Source organism: Ambystoma mexicanum, chromosome 3q (assembly GCF_040938575.1).
Source record: "Ambystoma mexicanum isolate Mex_15411 chromosome 3q, UKY_AmexF1_1, whole genome shotgun sequence".
Lineage (NCBI taxonomy): Eukaryota > Metazoa > Chordata > Amphibia > Caudata > Ambystomatidae > Ambystoma > Ambystoma mexicanum.
In genome coordinates, this window is record NC_090926.1 from 1,123,125,846 (window position 1) to 1,123,153,820 (window position 27,975).

General features: G+C 46.9%; 1 protein-coding gene across 6 annotated transcripts in view; it reads right to left on the reverse strand.

Moving 5' to 3' along the window:
* Positions 1-27,975, reverse strand: part of AKAP8 (A-kinase anchoring protein 8) — a 1,455,819-nt gene that overhangs the window by 985,405 nt on the left and 442,439 nt on the right. The gene's annotated exons all lie outside the window — the stretch shown is intronic.

The following is a 27,975-nucleotide window of genomic DNA, read 5'->3' on the forward strand; positions in this document are numbered from 1 at the left end:
AGCCTCTCTTCGACAAACTTGACAAACTAGGGGTAACCTACACGAATTATGCAGACGATACGCAGATTCTCATACCTCTATCAGGCAACTTTGTCGAAGATACAGCTCTAGTAAACAAAATCTACCTCCTCATTCAGGCATGGATGGCCTCCCACGGCCTCTGCCTAAATGACGACAAAACTGAGATACTAATACTGGGTTCCGACTCCAACCTAAAAAAACTGAGCCCCAACTATCGTAACTTTAACATAGATGGCAATACAATTAAGGTGGCTACCGAGGTAAAAACCTTGGGCTTCTACCTCGACTCCACTCTATCCCTCAAAAAACAAGTCAACTCCCTGGCATCCTCTACAGCGTACACCTGCAAACTAATCAGGACCTGCAGACCTTACCTCTCTAAAACCAACTGCATCATGCTTGCCAATGCGTTAGTCATGTCCAAACTAGACTACTGCAATGCCCTCTATGCAGGGGCCAACAAGTCCATCATAAATAAAATGCAAATCCTTCAAAACAATGCTCTTAGAGCTGCCCTTGACATACCCCGCAAAGCACATATCTCAAACGTTAGGAAAGACCACCACTGGCTCAAAATCAGCGACAGAGTCCTGCTCAAGACACTATCACTTACCCATAAAGGGCTCAACAACACTGCTCCCCCCTACATCTCAGCCAGACTAACGAGAAAATCATCTAGGCACCATACCAGGGCTACTAACCACTACCTACTCGAAACCCCTAGATTCAGACGCTCCAAAGCAGGCGGAGTAAGCTTCCCTGTCAAAGCTGCCCAGGCCTGGAACGCATTACCCACTGCACTAAGAGCCAACTTACCCTACTCCAATTTTAGACGCAAGGTAAAAAATTGGCTCTGGACAAACGACAACTAACTCCTGAGACACCCAATGTCCATAACACCGTTGTCCAAAATGACGTCTGTTCTCAGACCTGCACACTCTTTCAAAACTACAATATGCTAATTTTTCTTTTTCTTCTGCCACACGGCAAGTATTGATATGTCTTACTGTACTGTTATGTTGTTTCTCGCCTATACTCTGTATGTAACCCAAGCTTAAGTAACCTTGTACCTGCTGCGCCCGGCTACCCCTGGGTTTTGTGCGCATTATCAAATAAACAATACAATACAAAATAGTAGAGGAACTATTACAAATACCTAATATATTACAGTTACCTGAGTAAAGTGTTTCTCCGTCCTTAATTTGCAGATTTCAGAGGATAACCAAGCTCAAGAAGTTCCAGAGTGGCATAAATGGTGGGGATTATTAAGTTGGTTTGCGATATACATATGCACAGTTATGCTTTGTGTTTTTCCGTTCCTCATGATTCACCTTTTTATAATTCTGATCCAAAGAAAGCGGGAGTCCCTTTGATTCACCCCACTCCAAGAGCCTTTGTAGATTTGCCCAAGGTCTGTGTTGTCTCCCCAGCATAGAGCTGCTTTAAAGTGGTTTCCATGGGCCGCAAACATTTTGAGGGGGAGATATAGGAGAAATACAGAAGAGGATAATAATGCAATCAACACATATCTAGAAAGTGCAGCACATTTGTGTAACAACATTTAGTACCAACACATGAAAAAGGTGGGAGAGAACGTCTAAGGAGAGTTGCTACGTCTGTGCTCTCATACCTTATGCCATGAATTCTGCCTGAACGTTGATTTCCAGAATACGATGCTAGATGTCTTGTCCACCTTGCTGCATGTATGACTCGAGGACAATTCCAAGGAACTTGGGCCACTCAGCAATGGAGGTTGAAATGGTTGTTTCCATTCCAGGATGATTATATCAAGATTACACAGATGGGAAAGGAGCCTGCATGGAAGAGCAAGATGCTCACATACCCTAGGGCAGGACAAGATCAAGTGGTCATAAAAGAAATGAAGAGAATGGACTGTCCTGATAGAGTAGAAGCAGCGTGGGCGCCTGGATGCTGAGAAAGAACTCAGATGCTTGTCTATGGACGAGTAAAGATAAAGAAGGGATGGGAAGAAGGATTGATGTACTATGCAGCTCCTCTATTGAAGTCAGAATATGTGCGAGAAGTACAAAAGGTGAATGATTGTTTAAAGTCATGGGCCCAATGATTGTGATTCCTCTGAAGAATGCAACACTGTACTTTTGAAGAGAGGGAAAGAAGCATGTGGGAACTAACGTAGGTTGTAAAACTACAGTTGATGTATCCAAAATGGGATCAGGGATAGCCGTCTTGATGGATCGATATTGGGCTTGTGGGTCCAGAGCCTACATGAAGCTGCCAAAGGATTGGAGAGGAACGTTTTCCTTCATATTCATTCACGTTCCAGCGTTAGTGATTCCTTAAAAGTGACCTGAACATTGGAGAGTTTCCGAAGGCGGATGCCTATTTGAGGATGAGAAGATCTCTCAAATTCCTCCATCGAACAAAGACAGATAATTATTTTTCAGCAAAATCAATAGAAGCCTTTGATGCTATTCCTTATGAGCATAGGCTATTCAGCAAACCTGAATCTTTACGACCATCTTCATGCCAGGCATCCAGACAATGGCGAATGTGAGGTGGTTACAAATCAGTCGCTGGGAGCTGCTGCAGACAAACACCACTATGAAGGGATTCAATGTTATAAGGGTGGAACGGAGGGCCATAAAATGAATGACCCTTCAGAACAGATATGGTCACAGCAATGGAAGGAGTAGTTTGCGCCAAAATCGTGCCATCATGTTGTACGTTCATACCTTCCCATGATGACGAAAATGGGACCTTGACAGAGGCCATAACGTTGCTGACGAATTTCCACAACAAAATGGAAGACGAGACAGAAGCCATTGCAGATGACAGCTGGTTCACGTCTATCTTCTCATGGGTTCCACAATGGATGGCGAATGTCTTCAAGTTCCTGGGAGCAGTATTGGTGATGATAATGTTTGGATTCTGTGTGATTAGGATAATAATTACACAGTGCAAGAAGACAGCAACGAAGGCAGTAGGAATGAAGTTCATGATCAATGTCAAGTCAGCGTTTCCACCCAAGTGTCACGCTCACCTGATTCCCACGGAGGCGCAGGTCTGGCTTTGAGTGCTGATGCTTCTTCTATGGTGAAGCGCAGGACTCTGAAGATGGACTCACTGGCTCGCAGGAATATTCCCCTGTGCGTGAAAAGGGAGCATTACCTACTGACGGAATAATGCTCAAGCCTCCCACTCCCTTCCAACCCTCCACGATACCCTTCCTCGATTCCCTGTGAAGTCTCACCTTAGGGTCTGGAAGGATGAGTTCTCCATCCTGCTTCTGATGCAGGGGCGCGTTGAAACCCAGTTACTTCACTGGATTGAGGTTTGATGGGAGTTCAAATAAGCTTGACTATTCAGGTAAGGCGCTGTAAGAGTTCAAAAGTTCAAGCTTAATAATAATGTTCATTGTTTTATTGCTGCAAGCGCTAACGCTTAGGTCTTTTTCCCCTTAGGGGCCGGGGTTCGGAATGCCGGAGATATGGCGCCGACCCGAAGTGAAACGTGCAGTTCCAGTAAATGACAGGTAAGTTCTGGATGAGCGTTCGGGTAATGTCTTTGCATTCGCTCATTCAATGTCTTTGTCTTTTTTCCCCATAGGGGCCGGGGTCCGGAATGCCAGGAAGCGGCAGGACCCGAAATGAAATGGGAATGACTCAACAGGTAAGTCTTAGAAGGAAACTGAGCTTTTACTATTCCCTTCCTTCTCTCACCTTGTGTTCTTGTCTTTTTCTCTCTAGGCTCTGGGAAGTGGCTGCGGATCCGGATGATCGCTGCTGAAGATGGAGGTGCCCAGGAAAGGTGAGTGAAATGCAGCGCTGCAGCGATCGAAAAGAAATGCTTTTAAAATGATGTCTTCCCTTTCAGGATCGTCGGTGTGAAGTCTCCGTGATGCAGCTTTAGCAGGTAAGGTCTTCTTTCTCTCCAATTCTCTCTTAGCAGGTGACCCAGGGTGCTGACAGGTGTGGCTGAAGTCCAGATGCAGGAGCCGACACGGTGATCGTCCAGCTGCGAGGAGCAGAACAACGCGAAGCGTGAGTTGCTGATCGGGCGTGGTTTAAATAGCTTTGGAAGAAGTTCCAGGTATGTATCCTTCCACCGATCAGGTATGTATCCTTCCCCGACCACACCCAGGGGATAGTAGTTCCATTCAGGCCTCAAGAGGGCCTGGATGTAGCAGCATGGTCTGCATCAGGTAAGTGCACCTTAAAACACTTGAACACATGTCTAGCCTTAAGAGCCTGGCGCCTTCCAACATGAGCCTGGCGCCTAAGGCGCCAGGACAGGGGTCCAACATGAGCCTGGCGCCTAAGGCGCCATGACTGTGTCCAAAGGGCCCCAGCTTGGGCCCGCTGGCACTTCCCTGGGGAAATGATGCCTGCCTCTGAGGTTGCTGGGTCGGACCTGGCTCCTTGGAGGTAGGCATCATGACACCAAGAAATTGCCAGATGAAGAGATCAGAAAATATGTAGAGGTCAGCATCGTAGCACCTGAGGGAACAAAGTTCCAGCATCCAAGAAAGCACAAGAGGTATGTGGGAAGATGGATCTACTATAATCAGAATGGACAGTGCAGCTCTATGACCAGGAGCGTCGATGAACATGTAAAGTCAGAAGGATCCCTGAAGGGGAGTAGTAAAGATAAGGACTCCGAAGAAGTACTTCAAGAGAAGGTCCCAGGATGTAGAGACTGGTGAAAGAGTGGTTGATGAACCAACCAGAGGGGGGAGTGTAGAGGAGCAGCTGAATGGCTCTGCAGAAAGTCCTGCCCCATTCTACCTATATGTTGGAAGATGGAAATTGCAACATGCACAACACCAGTGATGGTGCCTATTCCACAGAGAGAATTCGAGAAATGGTAGCCATTGAGAAAACCCTATATGATGTACCCTCATAGAGATGACAATCTCTTGGAGGAGGTCCCCGAAGGAATAGGAAGATGAGAAAGAGGCTGGTGATGTCACAAGAAATTAGCGTGACGCACTGAGAAAAATGATCGGAGAAGAAGATGCATAGACCTTACAGAATCTGATGACGAAGTAAAGAATCGAGTAAACTTTCATAAGAGGAATGAAGATTGCACGTGTGAAGAACATTGCAGAAAATGCAAGCCATTTTATAACTGTACAGTTGCAGCAACGCAAGTAGACCAAGTGATCTTGAAGGCTAGCTATACGTAGTGAATAGAATGCAGGCAGTGCCGCCATTATATAGAATCTGGACATCAGTGTCACATATTTAGTAAGCTCAGACCCGTGAAGAAAGCAGAATCGGAGGGCTGTGTCGCAGCAAGAAAACAGCTGAAGATCGAAGAAAGGCCTAAAATAGCTGTCTGGCCTGGTGTCAAGGATGGAGCAGCCAAGAACCGGTTATCTATCTTGAAGAACAGTGAACATGAGAAGCTGAATCAGCGATTGGTAAAGTGCAAGAAAGAAGACCATTATTGCCCAATTTATTAATGCAAGACAATTAAATGCTGTGAAACAGGCCGAAATACGAACTCCTGTCATGTGAGTCAAGGATGGAAATAGGAGTTGGGCGTACAGACCAGAAGTGCGATAAGGGGTGACTATACTCCTTTACTTTGCAGGGACAAGTTCAAAGGCAAACTGAATGGCTGACGGCATGAGAAATGAGAGATGTAGGGCCAATTGGGTGGGGATACATGGACAAGTCTACCTACTGACACTTGGGGTACCAGCTTACGTGCTGCTAGTGAGCCGAATATTCCAAAAAGGTACAAGCGTGCAAACCAATTGTAGAAAGACATATAACGAAGGAGCTTATAGTTTGATAGCCAATGGTATACCGTGTATCTAGTAACTGATTAAGATTACTTGCACTAGGGGTGGACATAAATTGTCCACCTGACTGAAGAGACCCAATCAGAACCCAATCCCTTAAAGGAAGTATACGTAGATGTTCCCCTTAAGCTAATCACAACTCCCCATAGGTTTTTCTTAGTTTGTCATGTAGTATGACGTCACATATGACACATTTTTGCTATGTAAATGTGTTTTTATGCAAAATGATTGAGAGCACGATCGAACGTCTGTTGATGTCGGTTGTAACTCCCTGTTTTAGACAATTGACAATAAAACAGTCGGAGGGGGCATTTTGAGTTATTCTGCATCCCCATTCTTGTATGACGCATTACTGATTTAAAAGGGCCCCCTCTGGGTTCATACGCTATGCAGGGCACATTGGTTCCCCACACTTCCATGTATTTGTGTAGGGTAGATAAAACAACCTTCATGAGAAATACTGAGACGAGGAAGAGTGGGGACTACCCAACCGGAGGTACACTGGAAGACAGGGACGAGGAAGAGTCCAACTAACCAGTACAGATTGACTATGTCAATACTTTGCATTCTTATTTTATTTATATATCGGGCCAAGCCCTGGGGCATCTGCATATAAAATATTTACAATTACATGAAATAAAATTAAAGTTACATGTGCACGTATTTAAAGTTGCATAGAGGGTATTTCCACTTACATATGAGTTAATGTACAGTTGCATGTGCACGTAGTATACGATAGGACATTGATACAGAGTGTGGTTTGTACTTGTAGAAACATTGCAGCGGATAAGACGACATGCTTAGTCTAACTTGGGACTAGGTTTGTGAAGATATACTGAGATCGTGTGGGAGTGGTTAGTCTTCATTCATAATGAGCCACGTTTTGACGCTCTTTCAGAATTTGTGGAAGGATGGTTCAATTCTAAGGCTAGGGGGTAGGGCATTCCAAGTTGCATGACGTTTGAATTTGTCACAGAGGTGCATAAGTGCTTGGTTATTCAAGCATTTGAAGGTAAGCGAGAGGGTCTTAAGTTTGATTCTTTGGTTGAGTGAGCTAGTGAACACTACGCCTCAGCTCTGAGATGTGGAGTGTTCTAGGGAAGTTTGTTACTGCTCCAAGAACATTGTTTTGATAGATTTGTATTTTAAGTTGCGTTGGTTGGTGCCCAAGCATAAGGCAATGCAATAGTCTAGTTTGGTTAATACTAGGGTCCTGGCTAGGGTAATGCAGTTGTTTTCTGCGGTCAGGAATGGCCTGCATGTGTTGATGGGCTTGCAGGTGTAGGCTGTATTGGATGCAATAGCATTGATTTGTCTTGATAGAGAGAAGGAGGAGACGATGTGGATACCTAAGGTTTTAACATCCTACGAAACCTTGATGTTGTTGCCATCAATGTTGAACGTGTTAAACTGTTTGTCTAGTCTGTTGAGTCTGGCCTGTGTTCCTACAAGGAGTAACTCTGTCTTATCATTATTAAGACAGAGTCCATATTTAGCCATCCGTGCTTGGATGATTAAGTAGATGGCATTCAGTCCTTTGGAGTCTATCATGTAGTTGCCTGAGATAGGGATTAGGATTTGCGTATCGACAGCGTAGTTAGTAATGAGACACCCAAATTATCTAAGTCGTCGAATAGAGGCTTTGTACATATATTATAAAGCCAAGAGGAGACACAAGAGCCCTGGGGGACCCCTCATGTGACAGGGGCGGGTAGGACGGGCAGATGATGTCGGGGCAAACACTCTTGTAGTTCTGTTGTTGAGGAAAGACTGGATCCAGGTGGTGGCGTCATTGGAGAAGTGGGCCGAAGATGAGAGATGGTTGCAAAGGGTTTTGTGGTCCACTAGGTCAAAGGCAGCTGATAGATCTGGTAATAGAAGGAGGGCACGGTTGCCTTCATCTTTGATGGTTTCTTTTTTTGTTACTAGATCCATCAGAGCCGTTTTGGTGCCATGCCTTGGTCGGAAACCAGATTGACGTAACCCTAGTACGTTTTTGCTTTCCAAATGATGCTAAATCTGTAGTTATGCCGCTCTGTCAAGAATTTTTAGAAGGAATGGCAGCGTGGTGATATGTCTGTAGTTAGTCGGGGTATTTGGGTCTAGGGACGGTTTCTTTAGCAGAGGCAGGACCCAAGCATCCTTTAGGTTAGTAGGTACTGTGTTGGTTGTAAATGATGCATTTATTAGCGAGTTAATGAAGGGTGCAAGTTCCTTCGCTGTCTCTTTAATAATTGTTGCTGGACAGACATCACCCAGGCATCTGGATGGTTTTAGGCTTAAGATTATATCCTCAACTTCCTTGAAATACTAAGGGTAGAGAATTTGAACGGTTCCATGTGATAAAATAGCAGCAAAAATTGCTGTGATTACAAAATATCGTGGCAAAAATGCTGTGGTTTTTGTGCCGCAATCCATGTAAAGGATGCGGGGGACACCCCCGCACGCAGCCCCCGCTCCTCTTATATGGTATAATGGGGCATACCTTTACTGGTCAAACCACAGCATTTTTACCGCAACATTTTTGCCGCAATTTTATTAACCGATACCATTTGAACATGTCAATTTGCTCAGGTAGAGGAGCTTGAGTTGTGGACTGGGATAAATTGTTAGCTAGGCTAGTTTTTTTGTTTCAATTGTATTTTGTAAGAGCTCAATCTTGTCAGAGAGAGCTTTTTGAATGTTGTGGCACCATGTGACGTCTTTAGAACATGAGACAGGTGGTGCACTCTCTAAGTATGCAAAACAGTTCTTTTGTATTGGATTTAGATTTATGGATTCAGTCATTATAGGAATCACATTTTGCTAGAAAGATCACAGTCTCATAAGTGGAAGAAGCTATAGTGAAATTCTCTCTATTGGCTATTGACAGGGTTTTTTCCCCAATTGTTTTGGCGGCTCTTTTGTTTTTAAGCAGGATTCGTAGGTGAGGGGTGAACCATGTGTTCATGTGTTAACAAGGTTTATCTTCATGCATTTTTTGAGGTCCGATCTTGTTGACAGAGACTAGTATCGTTGCATTATACAAGTTCACAAGATGAGTGGGGTCATCATTGGGATCATTAAAGGTAGAGGAGTTAGTGAGGGGTTGAAGAAGTGGGAGTAGCTTGTGAGCCGTTACATTCTGCATATTTCTAGCTAATCAGGGAGGTGCCAGTGGTTTGTCACAACGGTTAGAGTTAATGCCTTTTTGTATGGTAAAGAGAATGTCATGATGGTCGGTCCAGGCGCATGGCTGGTTGGATAAAATGTTAATGTCACAGTTGAGATCTGTGATCCAGTCTAACTGTCTGCCTTTGTTGTGGGTCGGTTGAGAGACCCGTTATGTGAAGCCTAATTCACAGATACTATTGCCGATAGCTAATCCATTGACATCTTTAGTGTTGTGAAGTCCTAGGTTAAAATCTCCCAAGAGCATGGAGTTGGCTGTGAGGAGTAGCGTTATAGCTTCCTCGAAGGAGGATAGAGGGACTGGAGGTAAGTGGTGAGCTGTTATAGTTTGCGTCAGAGACAAGGGTATTTTGAATGAGAGGAGTTCTCTCGAAAGGAAGATTTGGATAGGGGCCTGCCTGAGGCCGAAGGAGGTTTTCGCAATAAAGGCAACACCTCCCGCTTTGGCTGAAGTATTGTCTTGCCTAATAATGGTGATACTGGGACTAAGAAGAACTGCAGAGCAATGAGGAACGCCCTGCGAAATCAAGGTAAGCGTTCCAGTCAATGTGGACAGTGTATGAGCATAAAAAGTGACAAGGGACGCAAAAAGAGTGCTCTACCTTCCCTGGAGGAACCAAGGGAAAAGTTATCCCTGGAGGAGCCGGGATCGTGAGAGTTGACAAAGCAGAGGGACTTGAAGACAGCATCTGGGATGCTTACTGACCTGCTGAGCAGCTCACTTACCGTTTGCCAAAGTCAGACGACCCGGAAGGCTACAGGAGCCAACCTCCAGACAACAAAGACAGCGGGACGTCCCAGTCACAGGTAGACACGCAGAGCCACCGCAGCGTACAGAAAGGCGAATTAAGCCTGCAGGAATGTAACCAGAGACACGACAAAGCCGCACACCACCCAGAGAGCGTAGGCAAGACCCTAAGAGGTAGCAGGGTTGCCGGGACACTTGGTGGGGCTTCGGAAGGGTTCAAGAGATACAAAAGTAAGATCTGGGACGGGAACCCAGCTGAGAAGAGCATCACAAATCCTCTTCTTTGGCACAGTACCTGGCAGAGGGGTGAGCCAGGACGACCAGAGCAGTCAGAAAGAAAAACAGATCTGGGACCCGAACCCAGCTGAGAAGAGCATTGCAAAGCCTCTTCATTGGCACAGTACCTGGTACAGGGGTGAGCCAGGCAGACAAGATCAGTCAGAAAGAGAAGCACAGATCAGGAACAAGCAACCAATGGAGAAGAGCATTGCACATCCTCTTCTTTCAGTGCAATACCCGTCAGGAAAGTGAACCTGGTCTGCCAAACGAAAGCAGCAGATTTCCCTGGGTCTGGTACCCACACATACAAACCAGCAAAACAAGTTGAAAGGAGTCCAGGGGAAGCAAAGTCAGTCCCACCTGGCATTGTGAACTTTGGTAAAGAGCCTGAGAAGGACCCGGGGAAGGAAGACTTTCCCCCTGCTACGGTGAAGCTACAAGCCAAGAGAGATTAGGGGAAGGAAGCCATACCCCTTTGTGTTGTGTACCATGTAGCAAAGCAGAGGAAGGCTCAGGGACGGCAGTCATTCCACTGGCACTGTGAAAGTACTGAGAACAAGATACCTGGAGATGGGAGGCATTCTCCAGGACCCCGATATTATAGGCAATAAGGAATGATGTTTGAGTTCGAACATTTGAGTTTGAACTGAGCACTTTGCAGCACCACAAGCTGGAACTTTGTGTTGTATCTTGGAAAGGAAATGAGACCTGGAGAAGGGAGTAATTCTCTCAGGCGCAGTTCCCACCTGCCAATTGGAACTATGATCCACTGTTCAGAAGGGAGCCATTCTTCAGGACCAAGAAGATCCAGTACCTCTTTGGTTTAGTTACAAGTGTAAGGGATAGATGGAGGCATTTTGACACACAACGGTGGACTCTCATTTACTTGGACATGCTTACCCATTCATTAGTTGAGGCAGGTAAACCCCTCTTAATTAGGGAGAGATAGGTTTCCTCTTTATTTGGAGTAAATAAAAGTGTATGCTAAGAATCATGGCACCTGTGTGCCAGTCTCCTTCTGCACCCTTGCAGATGGTTTAAGTTACTTACCTGTAACTATTGTTCTCCAGCATGGGTCTGGCACGGATGCACATGCTCATGAATATTCCCTGTCATCAGGCTGGGAATCCTTGGTAAAAGAAAAAACAGTTTCACTTTCACTATAAAGCTGTATTTCTCCTCTAAACCAACCACTGTTCTCTGGGTCATACTGCCCCCCCTCCAATGACAGCCCTCTCCCTTAGCTCCACCCCTTGTGGCCATCTTCAGATTTAGTAAGCATGTTAAGTGGCAGTATGAACCAAGAAGAGCCACAGAGAATGTGGGAGGGTTCGCATGTGAATCCGTGCCAGACCCATACTGGAAAACAATAGTTACAGGTAAGTGACTTAAGCCTTCTCCAGCATGGGGTCTGGCATGGATTCACATGCTCATGAATAACGATTACACAGCAGTACATATACACAACCACGGGAGGCAGCAAGGCTCAACAGAAGCAATAAACACAACTCTGGAACAGACTCATCTCAAACAAACAGGTTGTGTAGCACCGCTAGGCCGACTAGGGACTCCTCCCTGGAATCCCTGTCGACACAGTAGAACCTTGTGAAGGTCTGCGTGGACCTCTACGTAGCAGCCCCGCAGATGTCGAACAGGGGCACACCAGAGAAAAAAACGCTGTCATTGCTGCAATGGCTCTGGTGGAGGGGGCTCTCGGCCGGCCTGGCAGCAATCTGCTAGCCAGTGGACGACAGTGCATAATGCAGTTGCAGAGCCACCTGGCAATGGAAGCCTTCGACAAAGCCCTTCCTTGATTTACGGTCCAAAGTTGACAAACAATTGAGAAGTCTTCCGAAAATTCTTCATTTGTCCAATGTAAAACTTCAAGGCACGAGCAACGTCCATCGAATGCAAGATCCTTTCCGCTGGCGACGACGTATTCGGAAAGAAGACATGGTAACACCAAAGGTTTGTTGAGGTGGAATTCCGACGGTACCATTGGCATAAAGGTGGGGTGGGCACGCAGTACCACCTTTGAAGCGTGCAAAGATAAGTAAGTCTGCTAGCAAGACCGGACCTGAATTTCCCCAACCCGCCTGGTCGAGGTGATGGCCACAAGGAAAGCGGTCTTCCATGAGAGAAACTTTAGCGCGGCCCGATTCATAGGTTTCCATGAGCTTAATAAGCTCAACATTGAGCTCCCAAGCCAGGGCAGGGGCCTTCACCCGTGGGAAAGTCCTGAAGAGATGCTTGAGGAACTCCTTTATGAGCCTGTGAGACCACAGCGAAGGCCTGCCGGGGACCTGGTGTATCTGGATATGGAGGTGAGATGCACCTCGATAGAGCCATGAGCCAGTCCCCCTTTGGCCAAGGAAAGCAAATATGGTAGAAGCTGCCGAGCTGTGGCACACAGAGGGCTAGTCCAGCACCACACAGAGAAGCATTTGAATGCATGTCTGTAGCACTAGAACGTTGAAGAGTCTCTGGCCATGGCAAGGATATCCTTACATTCCACAGGTTAATCATACCTTCCAAACTCTATGGCTAAAGGAGCCATGCCCTCAGGTTCAGAGACTCCGGGTTGTGATGCAGAATTGCCCCCTTTCTCTGGAGAGAAGATCTGGGGACAGCGGCAGCCAAATGGACGGGTACACTGACAGACGTCCAGATACCAGATTTGCCTTGGCCACGCTAGTGTGACAAGTATTATCCTACATACAGTGGCACTGTCCGAGTGTGTTGATCACACGTAAGAGGAGTGGAAATGAGGGGGGGGGATACAGGAACCGTACCTCCCACGGGAACGAGAACGCATCCCCCCCCATGCTCCTCAGTTGAGGAAACCTGCTGGCAAACTTTTGGCACTTGGTGTTCGCCACCGTCACAAAGAGGTTGATCTGGGGCTGGCCCGATTTGCTGAACAGAAAATCCACCTGGTCCTGGCGAAGTTCCAACTCGTCACAAGAATGCAGTTCCCTGCTGAGCGAGTCCGCAATCGGGTTCTTGACACTCACTAGGTGAAACGGGACAAGAAAAATGCCTTGACGAATGGCCCTTTGCCACAGGTCCTGGAGGCATCCTTGCTGGATTTCGGTGACCAGTGTATGCAGTCGTTAGAATCTCCATGGACATGATAGGAAATCGAAAAATTCCAAATTCGCGGGCCACAAACCACGGGGGTGGGTGGGGCCGGTGGGTGGGGGAGGGGCGGGGATTCACTTCATCATCGTCATTTCTGTCACTTTTGCAAATTGCTACAAATACAATATTTATGGTAAATGGGATACGTGTTGCATTTAGGTTACGTTGTGTTATTTTGTGTAGAGGCGATACATTTGTAGATTTGCATGCACGAGAAACATAACGATCAAACATTGTCACACGGAGGGCCCCTCCACACTCAGGTAAAGCAGGTGATGGGATTGGTCTGTATATCATGGGTCTCTGTATTGTGGATTAATTAGAAGAACAAGTTACTTCTTACCTTGTAACGTTCTTTCGATGGGATGTTCCTCCGATGTATTCCTTATCTTTGATAGATCATCACCCAGCTTGCTGGCCTCGGAATTTTTTTTTCAGTAGAGGGCGCTGCGCGTCGACGTCCCTCGAGCCGATGTCCCTCGACGGCCTCCATATCGGCGCCAACGTCATCACGCGTATAAAAAGACTCGCGCACCGTCTGTTGCTCAGTTCCGTTTTGACGTTAACAGTTGTTTTACATTAATTGGTTATTGACCTTGAAGGAGCGTAAGCTGCAACCATAAGGGAAGTATTACTGCGGGGATGGATGGGAGGGGCGATAAGGATTACGTCAGAGGAACATCCCATCGAAAGAACGTTACAAGGTAAGAAGTAACTTGTTCTTCGAAGGGATTGTGTCCTCCGATGTATTCCTTATCTTTGATTAGACTCCCATAGCAGTGGTGTGCAATTGGAGGTGGGAGTAAAACGCCATGTTTCCTTTTAGGAATGAACCGAAAGTAATACGCTTTGCCAAACCTAGTCACTTGACTAGAGGAGGAATCCAGGTTGTAAAATCTTGTGAAAGTATGTGCGGACAACCATGTAGCAGCGGCACATATGTCTCGAACTGGAACCCCTCTTTGGAGGGCCGAGGAGGCTGCGATACCCCTGGTTGAATGAGCCCTAATATTTTGAGGAGGCTCTTTCCCTGCTAGTTTGTAACATTCCAGGATGGCCAAAATAATGCATCTGGAAATGGTTTGTTTTGTTATCGGTAGTCCCAATTTGTGCCCTGAGTAACCTACGAACAGTTGGTCTGCTTGCCTAATCCTAGCAAGTCTGCTGATGTAAAAGCTTAAAGCCCGCTTTGGGTCCAGCCTATTTAGCCTTTCTTCCTCTTTCCCCGGATGGGGAGGCAGATAGAATGAAGGTAAGGTAATTTTCTGAGTGATGTGGAATTCAGAAACCACCTTTGGGAGGAAATTAGGCTTCACCTGTAGGACAACTTTGTCTTTATGAAAAATTGTATGAGGGGGTTTACAAGATAGAGCTTGTAATTCGCTCACCCTTCTGGCAGATGTTAAAGCCACTAATAAGACAGTTTTAAGGGTAAGAAATCTTAGCGAACAAGAGTGGAGTGGTTCGAAAGGAGTACCCAGCAGGAAATGTAAGACTAAATTTAAGTCCCATAAAGGAATCTGGAAAGGTATTGGAGGGTAGACATTAGTTAATCCCTTTAGAAATTGTTATTACTAAGGGTAACTTGAAATACGAAGGCTCCTCTGCAGTGCGCTTGAAGATCGATAGCGCTGCGAGATAGCCCTTGTTAGTGCCAACTTGAAGCCCTGAATTTGCCAAGTAGAGTAGAAAGGATAACACCGTTGGTGTACCACATGAAAAGGGGTCGATGGTCTCTTCTACACCAGCTGCAAAATTTGTTCCAACGGCAGCGGTATTAAGACTTTGTTGCTGGCCTTCTGGCCGAAAGCAACACTTCCATGACGTCATCAGGGAGGTCCCAATCCTTGTATCTCAACCTTTCAAAAGCCAAGCATGAAGGTTGAGGGTTCTGATGTCTGGATGGAGAACCTGACCTCCCTTCTGCGAGAGAAGATTCTCCTTGAGTGGAAGACGAATTGGAGGGCAGATGGACATGTCCAGAAGGTCCAGGTCCCACGTTCTCCTGGCCCAGTATGTAGTAGCAATTAGGATCATGGTTCGGAGGCAGCTGATGCAGATGCCGAGGGTAAAGAGGCACCTACTGCTGCTGCGGCTTTTGTATTTTTACCCCGTACACCTCGGGTGAATTTTTTCTGACCCCTTTGAACCGGCTGTCCTCTGCCTTTTCCGAATGCGGAATAAAAGCAAAAGGACTTACCTCTCCAAGAGGTTCCTGAGGGGCGATATGGTGTCTGACGGATTGCAGCTCCTAGGGATTTTGCTGCTGCCTTTGATGTTTGTAGTTTTTCTAAACTGTCATCTGCCTTCTTACCAAACAAAGAGCCGTCAAAGGGCATATTCAAGAGTCTGCTTTGCACATCTGGAGCAAAACCAGACTTTCGCAACCAAGCAAATCTCCGGGTTGTTGCACTTACCGCCATGGCCCTGCTGATGCTGTCAGCAGAAATCTATGCCAATTTGAAGGGATTCGCACATAGCGTCTTTACCATCCTTGATGATGTTTAGGAACGCTTCCCTTTCTTCTCCCTCCGGGAGGCAGTCAGCCGCTGATGAAGCACACTCCCAAAGTGTGTGGCTGAACCTTGTGAGCGTACAAGTAGCATTGATGGATTTCAACGCCATGCTACAAGCGGAAAATACCTTTTTGGCCATAGAGTCATATCTCTTATCATCCCTATCCTGTGGAACAGTAGGGTAAGCCGATGTACTACCTGCTGAAGTAGCTGCCTGAACAACCAGACTCTCCGGAGTTGGGTGTTTGGATAAATATTCAGGGTCAGCAGAAGACACCCTATATTTAGCTGATCATTTTTTGTTAACTGCCGGGATTACCTCAGGTGTTTCCCAGTTTGCCAATATTCTCCTTTGTAATGTTGCATGAAATGGCACCACAGGATCCTCCTGTGGACCTTTGACCAAGATGTCTGTGAGGTCGTCTTGCTGAAAAGCAGGTGAGGGTGTGGACCACCCCATAAACTCTATTATCCTTGCCATCATGGTTTTATAAGGGGTTTCAGCATGCTCCCCTGGGTCTGGAGTGGCAAATTTCACTTCGGGGGAAGTGTCCAACCCACTTGCTTCCTGTAGGGATTCATGGAGGTCTTTCAACCTACCTTCCTCAGAGGTAAATTCCTCTGGTGCAGGAGTTGCAGATGCCTGCAACTCAAAAGGTCTTTTCTGATCCGAATCTTCCCTTTCTTCATAAATGGAAGATAAAACTCTGGAGTGATCAGGTCTTGAAAATGGTATAAATCCCATTTCCAGAGCAGAAGGAGCCAAGTCTGTCATGATTGGCTGAGAAAACGTGGGCGTCGTCAACGCGGACGTTAAATGTTTCGAAGCCATCGAAAAAGGCATTGAGAAAGGTGGTAGAGGCCTCGACGAACTCGAGAGTATCAGGATTCTACTGGAGGTTGTCGATGACATTCTCGTGCTCGAGGCTCTGGGTACGGCCACTGGCTGTGAGGTGGCCATCGGTTTATCCTTTCTCTGCGTCGACGTCGAAGACGGTGTCGACTCGACTGACATGTGCGTCGAAGAACCCTTCGATAACAGCGTTGACGACGCCGATCTGTGTGTCGAAGGGATCTTCGACGAAGACGCAACTTTGCCTTTACTCGAGGGTTCGTGACGCTCTCGAGTGGCTTCTTTTGCCGGCTACTGCGACTCGCGGCTTTTTGATTTTCTGGGTCTTTTAACCAGGGTATCACCCTCAGCAGTCTTTGAGGGGGTCGAGGCCGCTTTCTCGAAGACGCTCAGCATCTTTTTCCTGAATTCCTCCCACTCAGCCTGAGAGCTATGTTTTGTGGGGCAGGAGACCCTTTTTGGGGAAACGGAAGACGAAGACGAGGAAGGGGATCTTCGACGTCTCTTTTTTGAATGCTTAGATCTCGAAGAGTGATGGGAACTGCTTCGAGACCTAGAACGAGAATGTCTTTTGTGATGGCGAGGAGACGAATGTCTCGACTCCGCCGAGGAAACTTTCAAAGAAGTTTTAACTGCCTCTTACCTCTCTCGAGCTTCCCCTTACGCTCCTTCAAGGCTTTCGCCGTCATGGACATGCAGTCCCCACACTCCGAACAATGGTGCTCGATTCCCAGGCACCATAAACAGATCCTGAGGATCCGTCAACGACATTTTCTTTCAAGTCTTGACATTTTTGAAGCCGGACCGTGGAGTCGTCGGTTCGGGTGAGGAAGCCATCGAGTACGAGTCGGTATTCACGAGGAATAATGATATATTTGACTGAAGAACTGAGCAACGATATTCCGAGGCCCCACGAAGTGCGGAAAAACGGAACTGAGCAACGGACGCTGCACAAGTCTATTTATACGCGTGATGACGTCGGCGCCGATACGGAGGCCGTTGAGGGACATCGGCTCGAGGGACGTCGACGCGCAGCGCCCTCTACTGAAAAAAAGATTCCGAGGCCAGCAAGCTGGGAGACGATCTATCAAAGATGAGGAATACGTCGGAGGACACAATCCCTTCGAAGGGTGTTTTTGCCATCATGGCAGAGGTTTGTAAAGGCCAGTCAGCAGTCAGAGAAAAGATTTCGTAAGCTGGTCAACGGGGTGATTGCGCTAAGTTTGCAGATGGCTCAAGTGCTGGAGGACAAGGGAAGATATGATCTCTGGTGAACTGGAGAGCTCTTTGTTGTAAGAGATAGGCATCTTGTGAATTCATGGGGTTGTTTGAAGCAGGTGGCTCTCCTGGGGCACGCGGAGACCAGCAGTAATACATTCTAGGAGAACGATTGTGTTGTCAGAGAGTGGGCAGAACTCATGTGAATAGGAAAAGGTCTGCCACGTAGAAATCAAACATCAGACACCGGACAGTTCGCGGCAATGCGATTAACAAACATGAATAGGTCAAAGGGGAATCTACGTGTCTTTCACTCTTCTTCATGTGCTTAGGTATTTTTTGGGTAGGTCCGTGTGAGTCATTACTAGAAATTCTGTTATTTTGTAACTAAGAGGCAAGGCTGCCACCAAATATGGAGAGGCTTTTGGGAAGGGGTGTGCTGAAAATGTAAACATTGTAATTATAAGTTTTATGGGATTGTGTTATAATGTCTATGTCCAATGAACTGTGTGTGTTTTAGATTTCTCTGTACAGGGCAACCAATCATGTTTGAGGGGATGACTTTGTAACGCTATCTGAGGGAGTGTACTGTTGTAAACTGTATATAATATGTGTTATTTGTGTGGTTCAGGGAGACTAGGGTTAGTTTGACTCTTTGATGTCATTTAGGCCCCCCCCCCCCTCCCGGCCGTTGTACAATTAACTTGCTTAATGGACAAAAGGCGCACTTACTCATTTTAGAGGTGGGCCTAATTTGGGTAAAGGGGCGGAGCTAAAGGTCCACGACTACAATTTGGTGTGCCAGGTAGGAACCTTAGGCTCTCTGATAATATTGGGGGTCTCCTGTTCGTCCAGCTCTACTGTGGTCCTTCACTGCAGTGACCAGCTTTTGCACGAAACAGCAGGTTTTTAGGCACCAAGAGGACTGTCTGGTCCCTGAGGTGATAATTCCGCAGCCCAGCTATGAAGCAGTGCCGATTGGGGAAACACCAGTTTGGAGCGCTTTGAGGTTTTGACATCCACGTAAGTGCATCTTTCTTAGGTAAACTAAGTGGGAGGTAATAGGAAAAAAAAAAAGGAATCCAGGGTTTTAGGTAGGGCAAGAAATATGTGTGGGATTAGAAGGGACTAAGCAGGTTGAAGAGTGAATGAGTTTAGGAAGTGTATGAATCGTTTTATGAGGTTAAAACTTTTTTTTATATGTAATTTGTTATTTTAGAGGTGTAGTCTTTCAGCGCAGTATGTTACACGTGGGGATAGGCTTGATACCCTTCAGGTTTCTTGTCTGGTTGGCTAGAGCCTTCACTTTAGAGTGAGGTTGCATCTTATTGTAAGACCACCGGTAGATACCTTTGAGGCATATCTTGGTAAAGCCTTACTTGTACAAGTTGCAGGGCGGACCCAACACCTTGAGTTTCTTGATTAGTCTAACGTAGTGTGGGTCTCCTCTGGTAGTTTTGGGGAAGATGGTTCTGTATTAGAAAGGGCTATACTAGTGAAAAAAAGAAGAGATACAGCAGTGTTTGTAGTGGAAAACATTGAGCTACTTCTTTGCTCGAGTGAAGGTGAAATCTCAAAGGAATGGAAAGAATTTTGGGCAGTGTTTTTTTAATAAGATGTCTTTTGTGCACGGTTTAGGAATACACAGTTATTGAGGCGGTTATGGTAAAGCAGTGAGTGCAGAGTGTGAATTTGGGGAAAACCTTCTAAAGGACAGAAAAGGGAATTTTTGGGTGGTAATTTTTGCATTGACAAGTTGGGGTTTTCTTGAATAATTTTGGGATTTTGGGTATTTTGTTGAAACATGGAAACTCCATTGAATCATTTATGCCAAGTGCTCCCCGGACATAAAATAAAGATTTTGAAGTATCATCGGGAATGGTTGAGGAAAACGAAGGGTAAGATGTTTAAACCGTGGCCTAGTGACGGGTCCTACGATAAAGATATACTGGAAAATCTGCGTACTTTCTTAGGGACCAAACATAAGGGGTTGAACTTGGACAATAGACTGAATATCTTGGAGCTATGGAGGTTATATGAGAAGGACGGGAAGGCCCAGGAGGTTGTAGCTATGGAGGAAGGGACAAGGGAAGAAGGCGTAGGAATTTTTTCTGCACCACCTCCATATGCGTGATATCCTTTGTCACATGCAGAAGGGTATACAAATCCAGAGTTTGAACCTCAATATTCTCCAGTGAGTACTCCGGTGGTTACCAGATGGTCAGGGGGAACCCCTCCATCTGCACAAACCTTTGAGAGACAGGAATACGAGTGAAACAAAAGGGTAACGCCTTCTTTAGTAAAGGTTGCTGGCAGGCCTCTAAGGGTAGACAAAAGAAGAAAAGTATCTTAAGGATAAATCAGCGTTAACCTGAAGAACCAGAGCGAGAGAGGATTTTAAGAAGCAGGCATGAAGAAGGGTCAACGTGGGAAGAAATGCCCCCCGGTTCCATAATACAGGATAGATTCTCGAGAATAGTAGAAAGGCAGTAACAGGAGAATAGGGAGGAAGCAGCAAGGTTAGTAGAGAGCGAAGTGGCAGGGGTACAACAGGATAGGAGTAAAAAGCAGGAAGACGAGAACAGGGAAAAGCAGGAAGCGGAGGGAGAAAGATGGAGGCATGGTCAGATTTTCATACCGCTTGATAAATCTTTTATAAAGAGAGTAAGTGTGACCATGGAAAAAGAAAGCACTGCTATAGATTCAGAGTTAGAACGAAGGAGAAGAGACAGCCTGCTACGGCAGCCCAGAGGTTGTGATCGTCCCCACAAAAGTACGAGGGGATGTGATAGATGGGACAGAGTAGGAAGAGGAGGATGACTGGAAGACTGACAACAAGAAGGGAGGACAGGAATCAGACGCTGCGCCTCCCGCTCTAGTTAGGACTTTGCAAAATATGCCATGGGGTCTTCGGACGCAGCATGAAACCCGCATGGCCATAGGAAGAGGGCCAGGACAGCTATAGGAAGCCCTAGTAAAAGCAAAATTGACTCAATACCCACTAATCTAGAAGGGTGCTCAACACACACTGTGCGCGCACGCCTATCTTCGATCTACTACTGGAACATGACCGTAACATACTCGCCATCACTGAAACATGGCTTCACGAAGCTGTGGGACCCTCACTCTCCCTAACCATCCCGCTGGGTACACACTGTTGAGATCCGATAGAACGACCAAACTTGGCGGTGGAGTCCCCTTCATTGCCAAAGACTCCATTTCCATCAGGTCTTCCCCACCCTGAGACTGTCGGGCTACAAACTCCTACTTGCTAGACTAGAACCTCATCCACAACTACCATCAACCTCCTCCTACCTCCCCAGACACAGACACCCCCTCCTCCTCACTCCACTCATCAAACCAAACTACTACTCCTCCTCAGAGACTTCAACCTTGGTCTCCACGATCCAACCGACATCAAAGCCACTGCCCTCGCCACCACTCTATGAGAGATGAACTTTACACATCAAGGGCCGGACCCTGGACTGGGTCACATACCATAACCTGCCCATCTAAGTCACAGCCATTGACCCTGTGCCCTGGACCGACCACTCCGTCATCCTCTTCCCCTTACCTCTGGAGCACTCCAATGCCTGTAACAATCCCACGGCGGACATCTCCATAACCTCCAGACACACACGCAAACTCATGCGAGTTACTCAAACCTACCTTCTCATCTTTCCTCTCCACTTTACCTGCCAACAATGAACCCAACGCCATCCTCAATTCTTACAACGCCCTAATAACATGGACCGGAATAACTTAGTGAAGACGCTGCCTTCGTTCCATGCAGGGGCGGGGAAGTGGGTTTATGCTGTAGAAAAACAAACCGCCGGTGTCATGTTGGTAATTGGGGACATGAAAAACCTCCACATACTTGACTGTCACACACCTCTCAAAACTACCATCCAAAGGAAACCTTGTGTTGAACAAGTTACTTCTTACCATGTAACGTTCTTTCGATGGGATGTTCCTCCGACGTATTCCTTATCTTGATAGATTACTTCCAGCTTGCTGGCCTCAGAATTTTTTTTCAGTAGAGGGCGCTGCGGATCGACGTCCCTCGAGTTGGTATCCCTCGACAGCCTCCTTATCGGCGCCGATGTCATCGTGCGTATAAATAGACTTGCGCTGCGTCCGTTGCTCAGTTCCGTTTTGAAGCTTAAGAGTAGTGCATGAATTGGTTATTGACCTCGAAGGAGCGTAAACTGCAACCACAAGGGAAGTTTAGGGGATGGATGAGAGGGGCGATAAGCAATACATTAGAGGAACAACCCATCGAAAGAACGTTACAAGGTAAGAAGTAACTTGTTCTTCGAAGGGATTGTGTCCTCTGACGTATTCCTTATCTTGATACCCTCCCATAGCAGTGGTGTGTAAACGGAGGTGGGAGTAAAATTTTAATATTTCCCTTTAAGAATGAACAGAGTGTAACACAGCTTTGCCAAATCTTGTCTCTTGGCTAGAAGAGGAATCCAGATTGTAGAATTTTGTAAAGGTATGTGCGGACGACTATGTGGCAGCCGCACATATGTCTCGAATCGGTACCCCTCTTTGGAGGGCCGAAGAGGCTGCGATACCCCTGGTTGAATGAGCCCTAAGGTGTTAAGGAGTCTCTTTCCCTGCCAATTTGTAGCATTCTAGAATGGCTAAACTAATCCATCTTGAAATGGTCTGTTTTGTGATTGGCAATCCTAATTTGTGTCCTGCATGACCTATAAACAGTTGGTCTGCTTGCCTTATCCTGGCAAGTCTGCTGATATAAAAACGCAAGGCTCGCCTTGGATCCAGCCTATGTAGCCCCTCTTCCTCTTTCCCTGGATGGGGAGGAGGATAGAATGAAGGTAAGGTTATCTTCTGAGTGATGTGGAATTCAGAGACTACCTTTGGGAGGAAATTAGGCTTCACTTGTAGGACAACTTTGTCTTTGTGAAAAATTGTATGAGGAGGTTTGCAAGATAGAGCTTGTAATTCGTCCACTCTTCTGGCAGATGTCAAAGCCACTAGTAAGACTGTTTTAAGGGTGAGAAATCTTAATGAACAAGAATGGAGTGGTTCAAAAGGAGTACCCATCAGGAAATTTAAGACTAGATTTAAATCCCGCAAGGGAACTTGAAACGGCTTTGGGGGATAGACATTAGTTAACCCCTTTAGAAATTGAATTACTAGGTGTAATTTGAAATAGGATGGCTCCTCCGCAGTGCGCTTGAAGATCGACAGCGCCGCGAGGTAGCCCTTGACCGTACCAACTTGAAGACCTGAATTCGCCAAATAGAGCAAAAAAGATAACACCATAGGTGTACCGCATGAAAATTGTTCGATATTCTTTTCTCAACACCAGTTGCAAAACTTGTTCCAACGGCAGCGGTATAAAGTCTTTGTTTCTGGCCTTCTAGCCGAAAGCAACACCTCCATGACGTCATCTGGGAGGTCCCAATCCTTGTATCTCAACCTTTCAGAAACCAAGCGTGAAGGTTGAGGGTTCTGATGTCTGGATGGAGAACCTGACCTCCCTTCTGCGAGAGAAGAACCGCCCTGTGCGGAAGACGAATCGGAGGGCAGATGGACATGTCCAGAAGGTCCGGGTACCACGTTCTCTTGGCCCAGTCTGGTGCACTTAGGATCATAGTCTTCCGGAATCTTCTCAACCTCCTGATCATCCGAGGAATGACAGGGACTGGAGGAAACGCGTACAGAAGTGGAAACTCCCAGTCCACTATAAATGCGTCCCCTAGAGCTCCTCTCGGGGGAAATTCCCTTGAACAAAACTGATTGCACTTCCTGTTGATACTAGTAGCAAACAGATCCACTTGAGGGGTTCCCCAAAGGGTGAAGATCTCTTGAAGGACTTCCTGAGCTATCTCGCACTCGTGGGAGACTGTGCTCTGCCTGCTCAGTGCGTCCGCTGTCAAGTTCTTCTCTCCGGCTAAGTGAACTGCCGATAGAGAGATTTCTTCTTGAATTGCCCAAAACCAGAGCTGCATCGCCTCTCTGCACAGTGGCAGTGATCCTACGCCTCCTTTTTTGTTGAGGTAGTGCATGGCCACTGTGTTTTCCTTTATTATTAGGAAATGTTTCCCTTGTACAGATGGCAGAAAAGCCTTCAGCGCTAATCTGATAGCTCTTAGCTCCAACAGGTTGATATATAGTCTGGACTCCGATGGAGACCAACGACTGCTGATGGTCAAGTCGTTGGCATCGGCTCCCCACCCCGTGAGTGAGGCATCCGTGACTACTGTTATCTCCGGCCATGGTTGCCAAAACAGTTCTTTCAAAATGTTCTCCCGACAGGCCCACCATTGAAGGTCTCGAGCCACTTTGTCCGGGACCTGAAGGAGATCTGTCATTCTTCCTGAGAATTGTGACCAGTGGGTTCTTCGTGCCCACTGGAGGTATCTCATTCTCAGGCGAGCCTCTGGCACAAGGAAGATGCAGGATGCCATGAGACCTAGTAACCTCAAAAATTCGAAGGCTGGGAGACGTTGGGCATTTTGAAACTTGGTGACAATCTGCAGAATATCTTGAGCCCTAACCTCTGGTGGCGAGGGTTTCCCCAGGGAAGTGTCCAGCACCGCTCCGATGAACTGGAGTCTCTGTGATGGTATCATCTGTGACTTCTTTAAATTGAGAAGCCCAGTTTGTGAAGGAAGTGGCAGACATAATCTAGTTGGATCTGAGCTTGTTACGAAGATACTGCTCTGATCAACCAATCGTCTAGGTAGGGGTAGACGTAGATCCCTTCCCTCAGACTTGCAGCCACTACCGACATTAGCTTGGTGAAGACCCTTGGGGCGGATGTCAGCCCAAATGGCAGAACTCGAAATGGATAGTGAGAGTTTTCAATTGCGAACCTCAGGTATTTCCTGTGTTTGAGATGGATTGGCACATGGAAATAAGCATCCTGAAGGTCTAGAGATACCAGCCAGTCCTGAAGCTTGAGGGCCTGAAGGATATGAGAGAGAGTTACCATCTTGAACTCTTGAACTGAGGAATTTGTTCAATTCTCGTAAGTCCAAGATGGGTCTCAGTCCTCCGTCCTTCTTCGATACCAGAAAGTAGGTGGAATACCAACCCTTGTTCCTCTCCGCTACAGGTACCGGTCCTATAGCACCTTTCTCTAGCAGGTCTAGAATCTCCTGCAAAAGGAGCGGGTCTGGAAACTTCAAAGAGTTGTTCCCCGGTGGATGACTGAGGGGTGCGTAGAAAAGGCAGGCAGTAACCTTGGACAACTGTCTTCAATGCCCAAGCATCTGACGTAATAGCCTGCCATTCCGTCAGATGTGGAGTTAACCTGCCCCCTTACTGGTGTCTTGTGAGGAGAGACCTCAGAGTGGTTTAGAGGCGGCTGACGCAGATGCCGAGGGCAAGGAGGCACCTGCTGCAGCTTTTGTACTTTTAACCCGTCCACCGCGGGTCAATCGTTTTTGGCCCCTTTGAGCCGGCTGTCCTCTGCCTTTTCTAAATGCGGAATAAAAGCAAAAGGACCTACCCCTCCAAGAGGTTCCTGAGGGACGATACAGAGTTTGACGGATTGCAGCTCCAAGAGATTTCACTGCTGCTGCCTTGGATGTCTGTAACTTCTCTAGGCTGTCATCAGCCTTCTTACCAAACAAAGAAGTGCCGTCAAAGGGCATATTCAAAAGTCTGGCCTGTAGATCTGGAGCAAAACAAGACTTTCGCAACCACGCAAATCTGCGGATTGTAGTACTTGCCGGATTGGCCCTGCTGATACCGTCAGCAGAATCAATGCCAGTTTGAAGGGACTCACACATTGCGTCTTTACCATCTTTAATGATGTTCAGAAATGCTTCCCCTTCCTCTCCTTCCGGGACACAGTCAGCCGCAGATGAAGCACACTCCCAAAGCGTATGGCTGAATCTTGCCAGCGTGCAAGTAGCATTAATGGATTTAAGCGCCATGCTACATGCCGAGAAGACCTTTTTTGACATTGCGTCAAACCTCTTATCATCCCTGTCTTGTGGAATAGTAGGGTATGCAGATCTACTGTTCGATGAAGTTGCTGCCTGTACAACCAAACTCTCTGGAGTTGGATGTTTGCTCAAATATTCAGGGTCAGAAGCAGATACCCTATATTTGGCAGATAGGTTTTTGTTAACTGCTAGGATAACCTCAGGAGTTTCCCAGTTGACAGATATTTTTCTGTGCAATGCAGCATGAAAGGGAACCACAGGATCCTCCTGTGGCCCTTTAAGTAAAATGTCTGTAAGATGATCCTGTTGAAAAGAAGGTGAAGGTGTAGACCACCCCATGAATTCCATTATTCTGGCCATTAAGACCCTATAAAGGGGTCTCAGCATGTTCCCCTGGGTCTGGTTTAATGAATTCTACTTCTGGAGAAGTATCTAAACCGTTTGCCTCATGCAAAGAGTCTTGAAGGTCTTTCAATCGGTTCTCTTCAGAGATAAATTCCTCTGGTATAGGTGTAGTGGTCCTCTGTAAAAGCAAAAACAAAGAGGTGATGGCTGGAAGGTTTAGAATTAATCTTAACCACTGGCAATGCTCTGGGCAACCCTCCAGACCACCGTTCTTCGCCTACCAAGCCATTACAGAAGGGGAAAGACCATATGCAAATCAGGCTTGGCCCCACCCCAAAAGGGGCAGTACAGCCCGAACTGCTAGGCCACATCCCTTCTGCACGAGACCACAAGCATCCACAAACATGTTTCGCCCTTGTTGGGGCTCATCAATGAGGAGTAGCTTGGATCTCTAGGCTGGACTACCCCAGGGCAGGACAAAGACTGATATGTTTGGGACATTTCTTCTCTGTGAAAGATAGTGAGTTAAAGACTCTGGGTAAGTTTCTCATAACCAGGACTAATGTCTGGCAGAGGGACTCTCAGGACCCCCCTTGTTAATTTGTGGTCCTCTGTAACCCAAAGGGTCTTTCATGGTCAGAATACTCCCCTTCCTCATATATAGAGGACAAGGCACTGAAATAATCCGATCTTGGGTATGGTTTAAAACCCATTTCTAGAGCAGAAGGGGCCAAGCTTGTAGTCATCAGTTGAGAAAACGTCGAAGTTGTCGACGTGGAAGTCAAAGGCTTCGATGAAACCGAAAAAGGCATTGGAAAAGTATGAAGAGGCCTCGAAGAACTCGAGAGGATCGGAATCCTACTCGGAGTCGTCGAGGTTATCGACGACATCCTCGAGGTCATGGTCGAAGCCCTCGGTACGTCTACTGACTGAAATGTAGTAACAGCAGTAGGTCTGTCCTTTATCAGTGTCGACAGCGGCATCGACGACGGCGTCAATTCGACCGATTTGTGTGTCGACGGGCCTTTCGATAAAGGCGTCGATGGCGCAGATTTATGAGTCGAAGGAACCTTCGACAACGTCGTCGATGATGCAGTCTTACTGCCTTTGCTCGAGGGTTCATGACGCTCTCGGGCAGTTTCTTTCGCCGGGTGCAACGACTCGCAGCGTTTTTATTTTTCGGGTCTTTCACCCAGGGAATCACCTTTAGCCATCTCCGAGGGGGTCGAGGCCGCTTTCTCAAAGACGCTAAGCATTTTTTTACGGAATGCCTCCCACTTAGCTGGAGAGCGGTGTTTCGTGGGGCAGGTGACCCTTTCCGGGGAAGTGGAAGAAGAGGGAGATCTACGATGCCTCTTTTTCGAGTGTTTAGATCTCGAAGACTGATGGGAACCACTTCGAGACCTTGAACGGGAATGTTTCCTGTGACGGCGAAGAGACGAATGTCTCGACTCTGCCGAGGAAACATTCGAAAAAGTTTAAGTTTTAAGAGTCTTGCCTCTTTCTAGCTTCCCCTTACGCTCCTTCAAGGCTTTCGCCGTCATTGACATACAGTCCTCGCATTCAGAACAGTGATGCTCCGATCCCAGGCACCACAAACAGACCCTGTGAGGATCCGTCAACGACATTTTCTTCCCACAATCTCGACACTTTTTGAAGCCGGACCGTGGGGTCGACGGAGCAACACGATTCCGAGGCCCATGAAGTGCGGAAAAACGGAACTGAACAACGGACGTTGCGCGAGTCTATTTATACGCACGATGACGTTGGTGCCGATACAGAGGCTGTCGAGGGACACCAACTCGAGGGACGTCGACGCGCAGCGCCCTCTACTGAAAAAATGTTCTGAGGCCAGCAAGCTGGAAGTTATCTATCAAGATAAGGAATACGTCGGAGGACACAATCCCTTCGAAAGGGAGAATTCTCATTCTATGGCTAATTTCCCTTACCTAGTGAGTCCC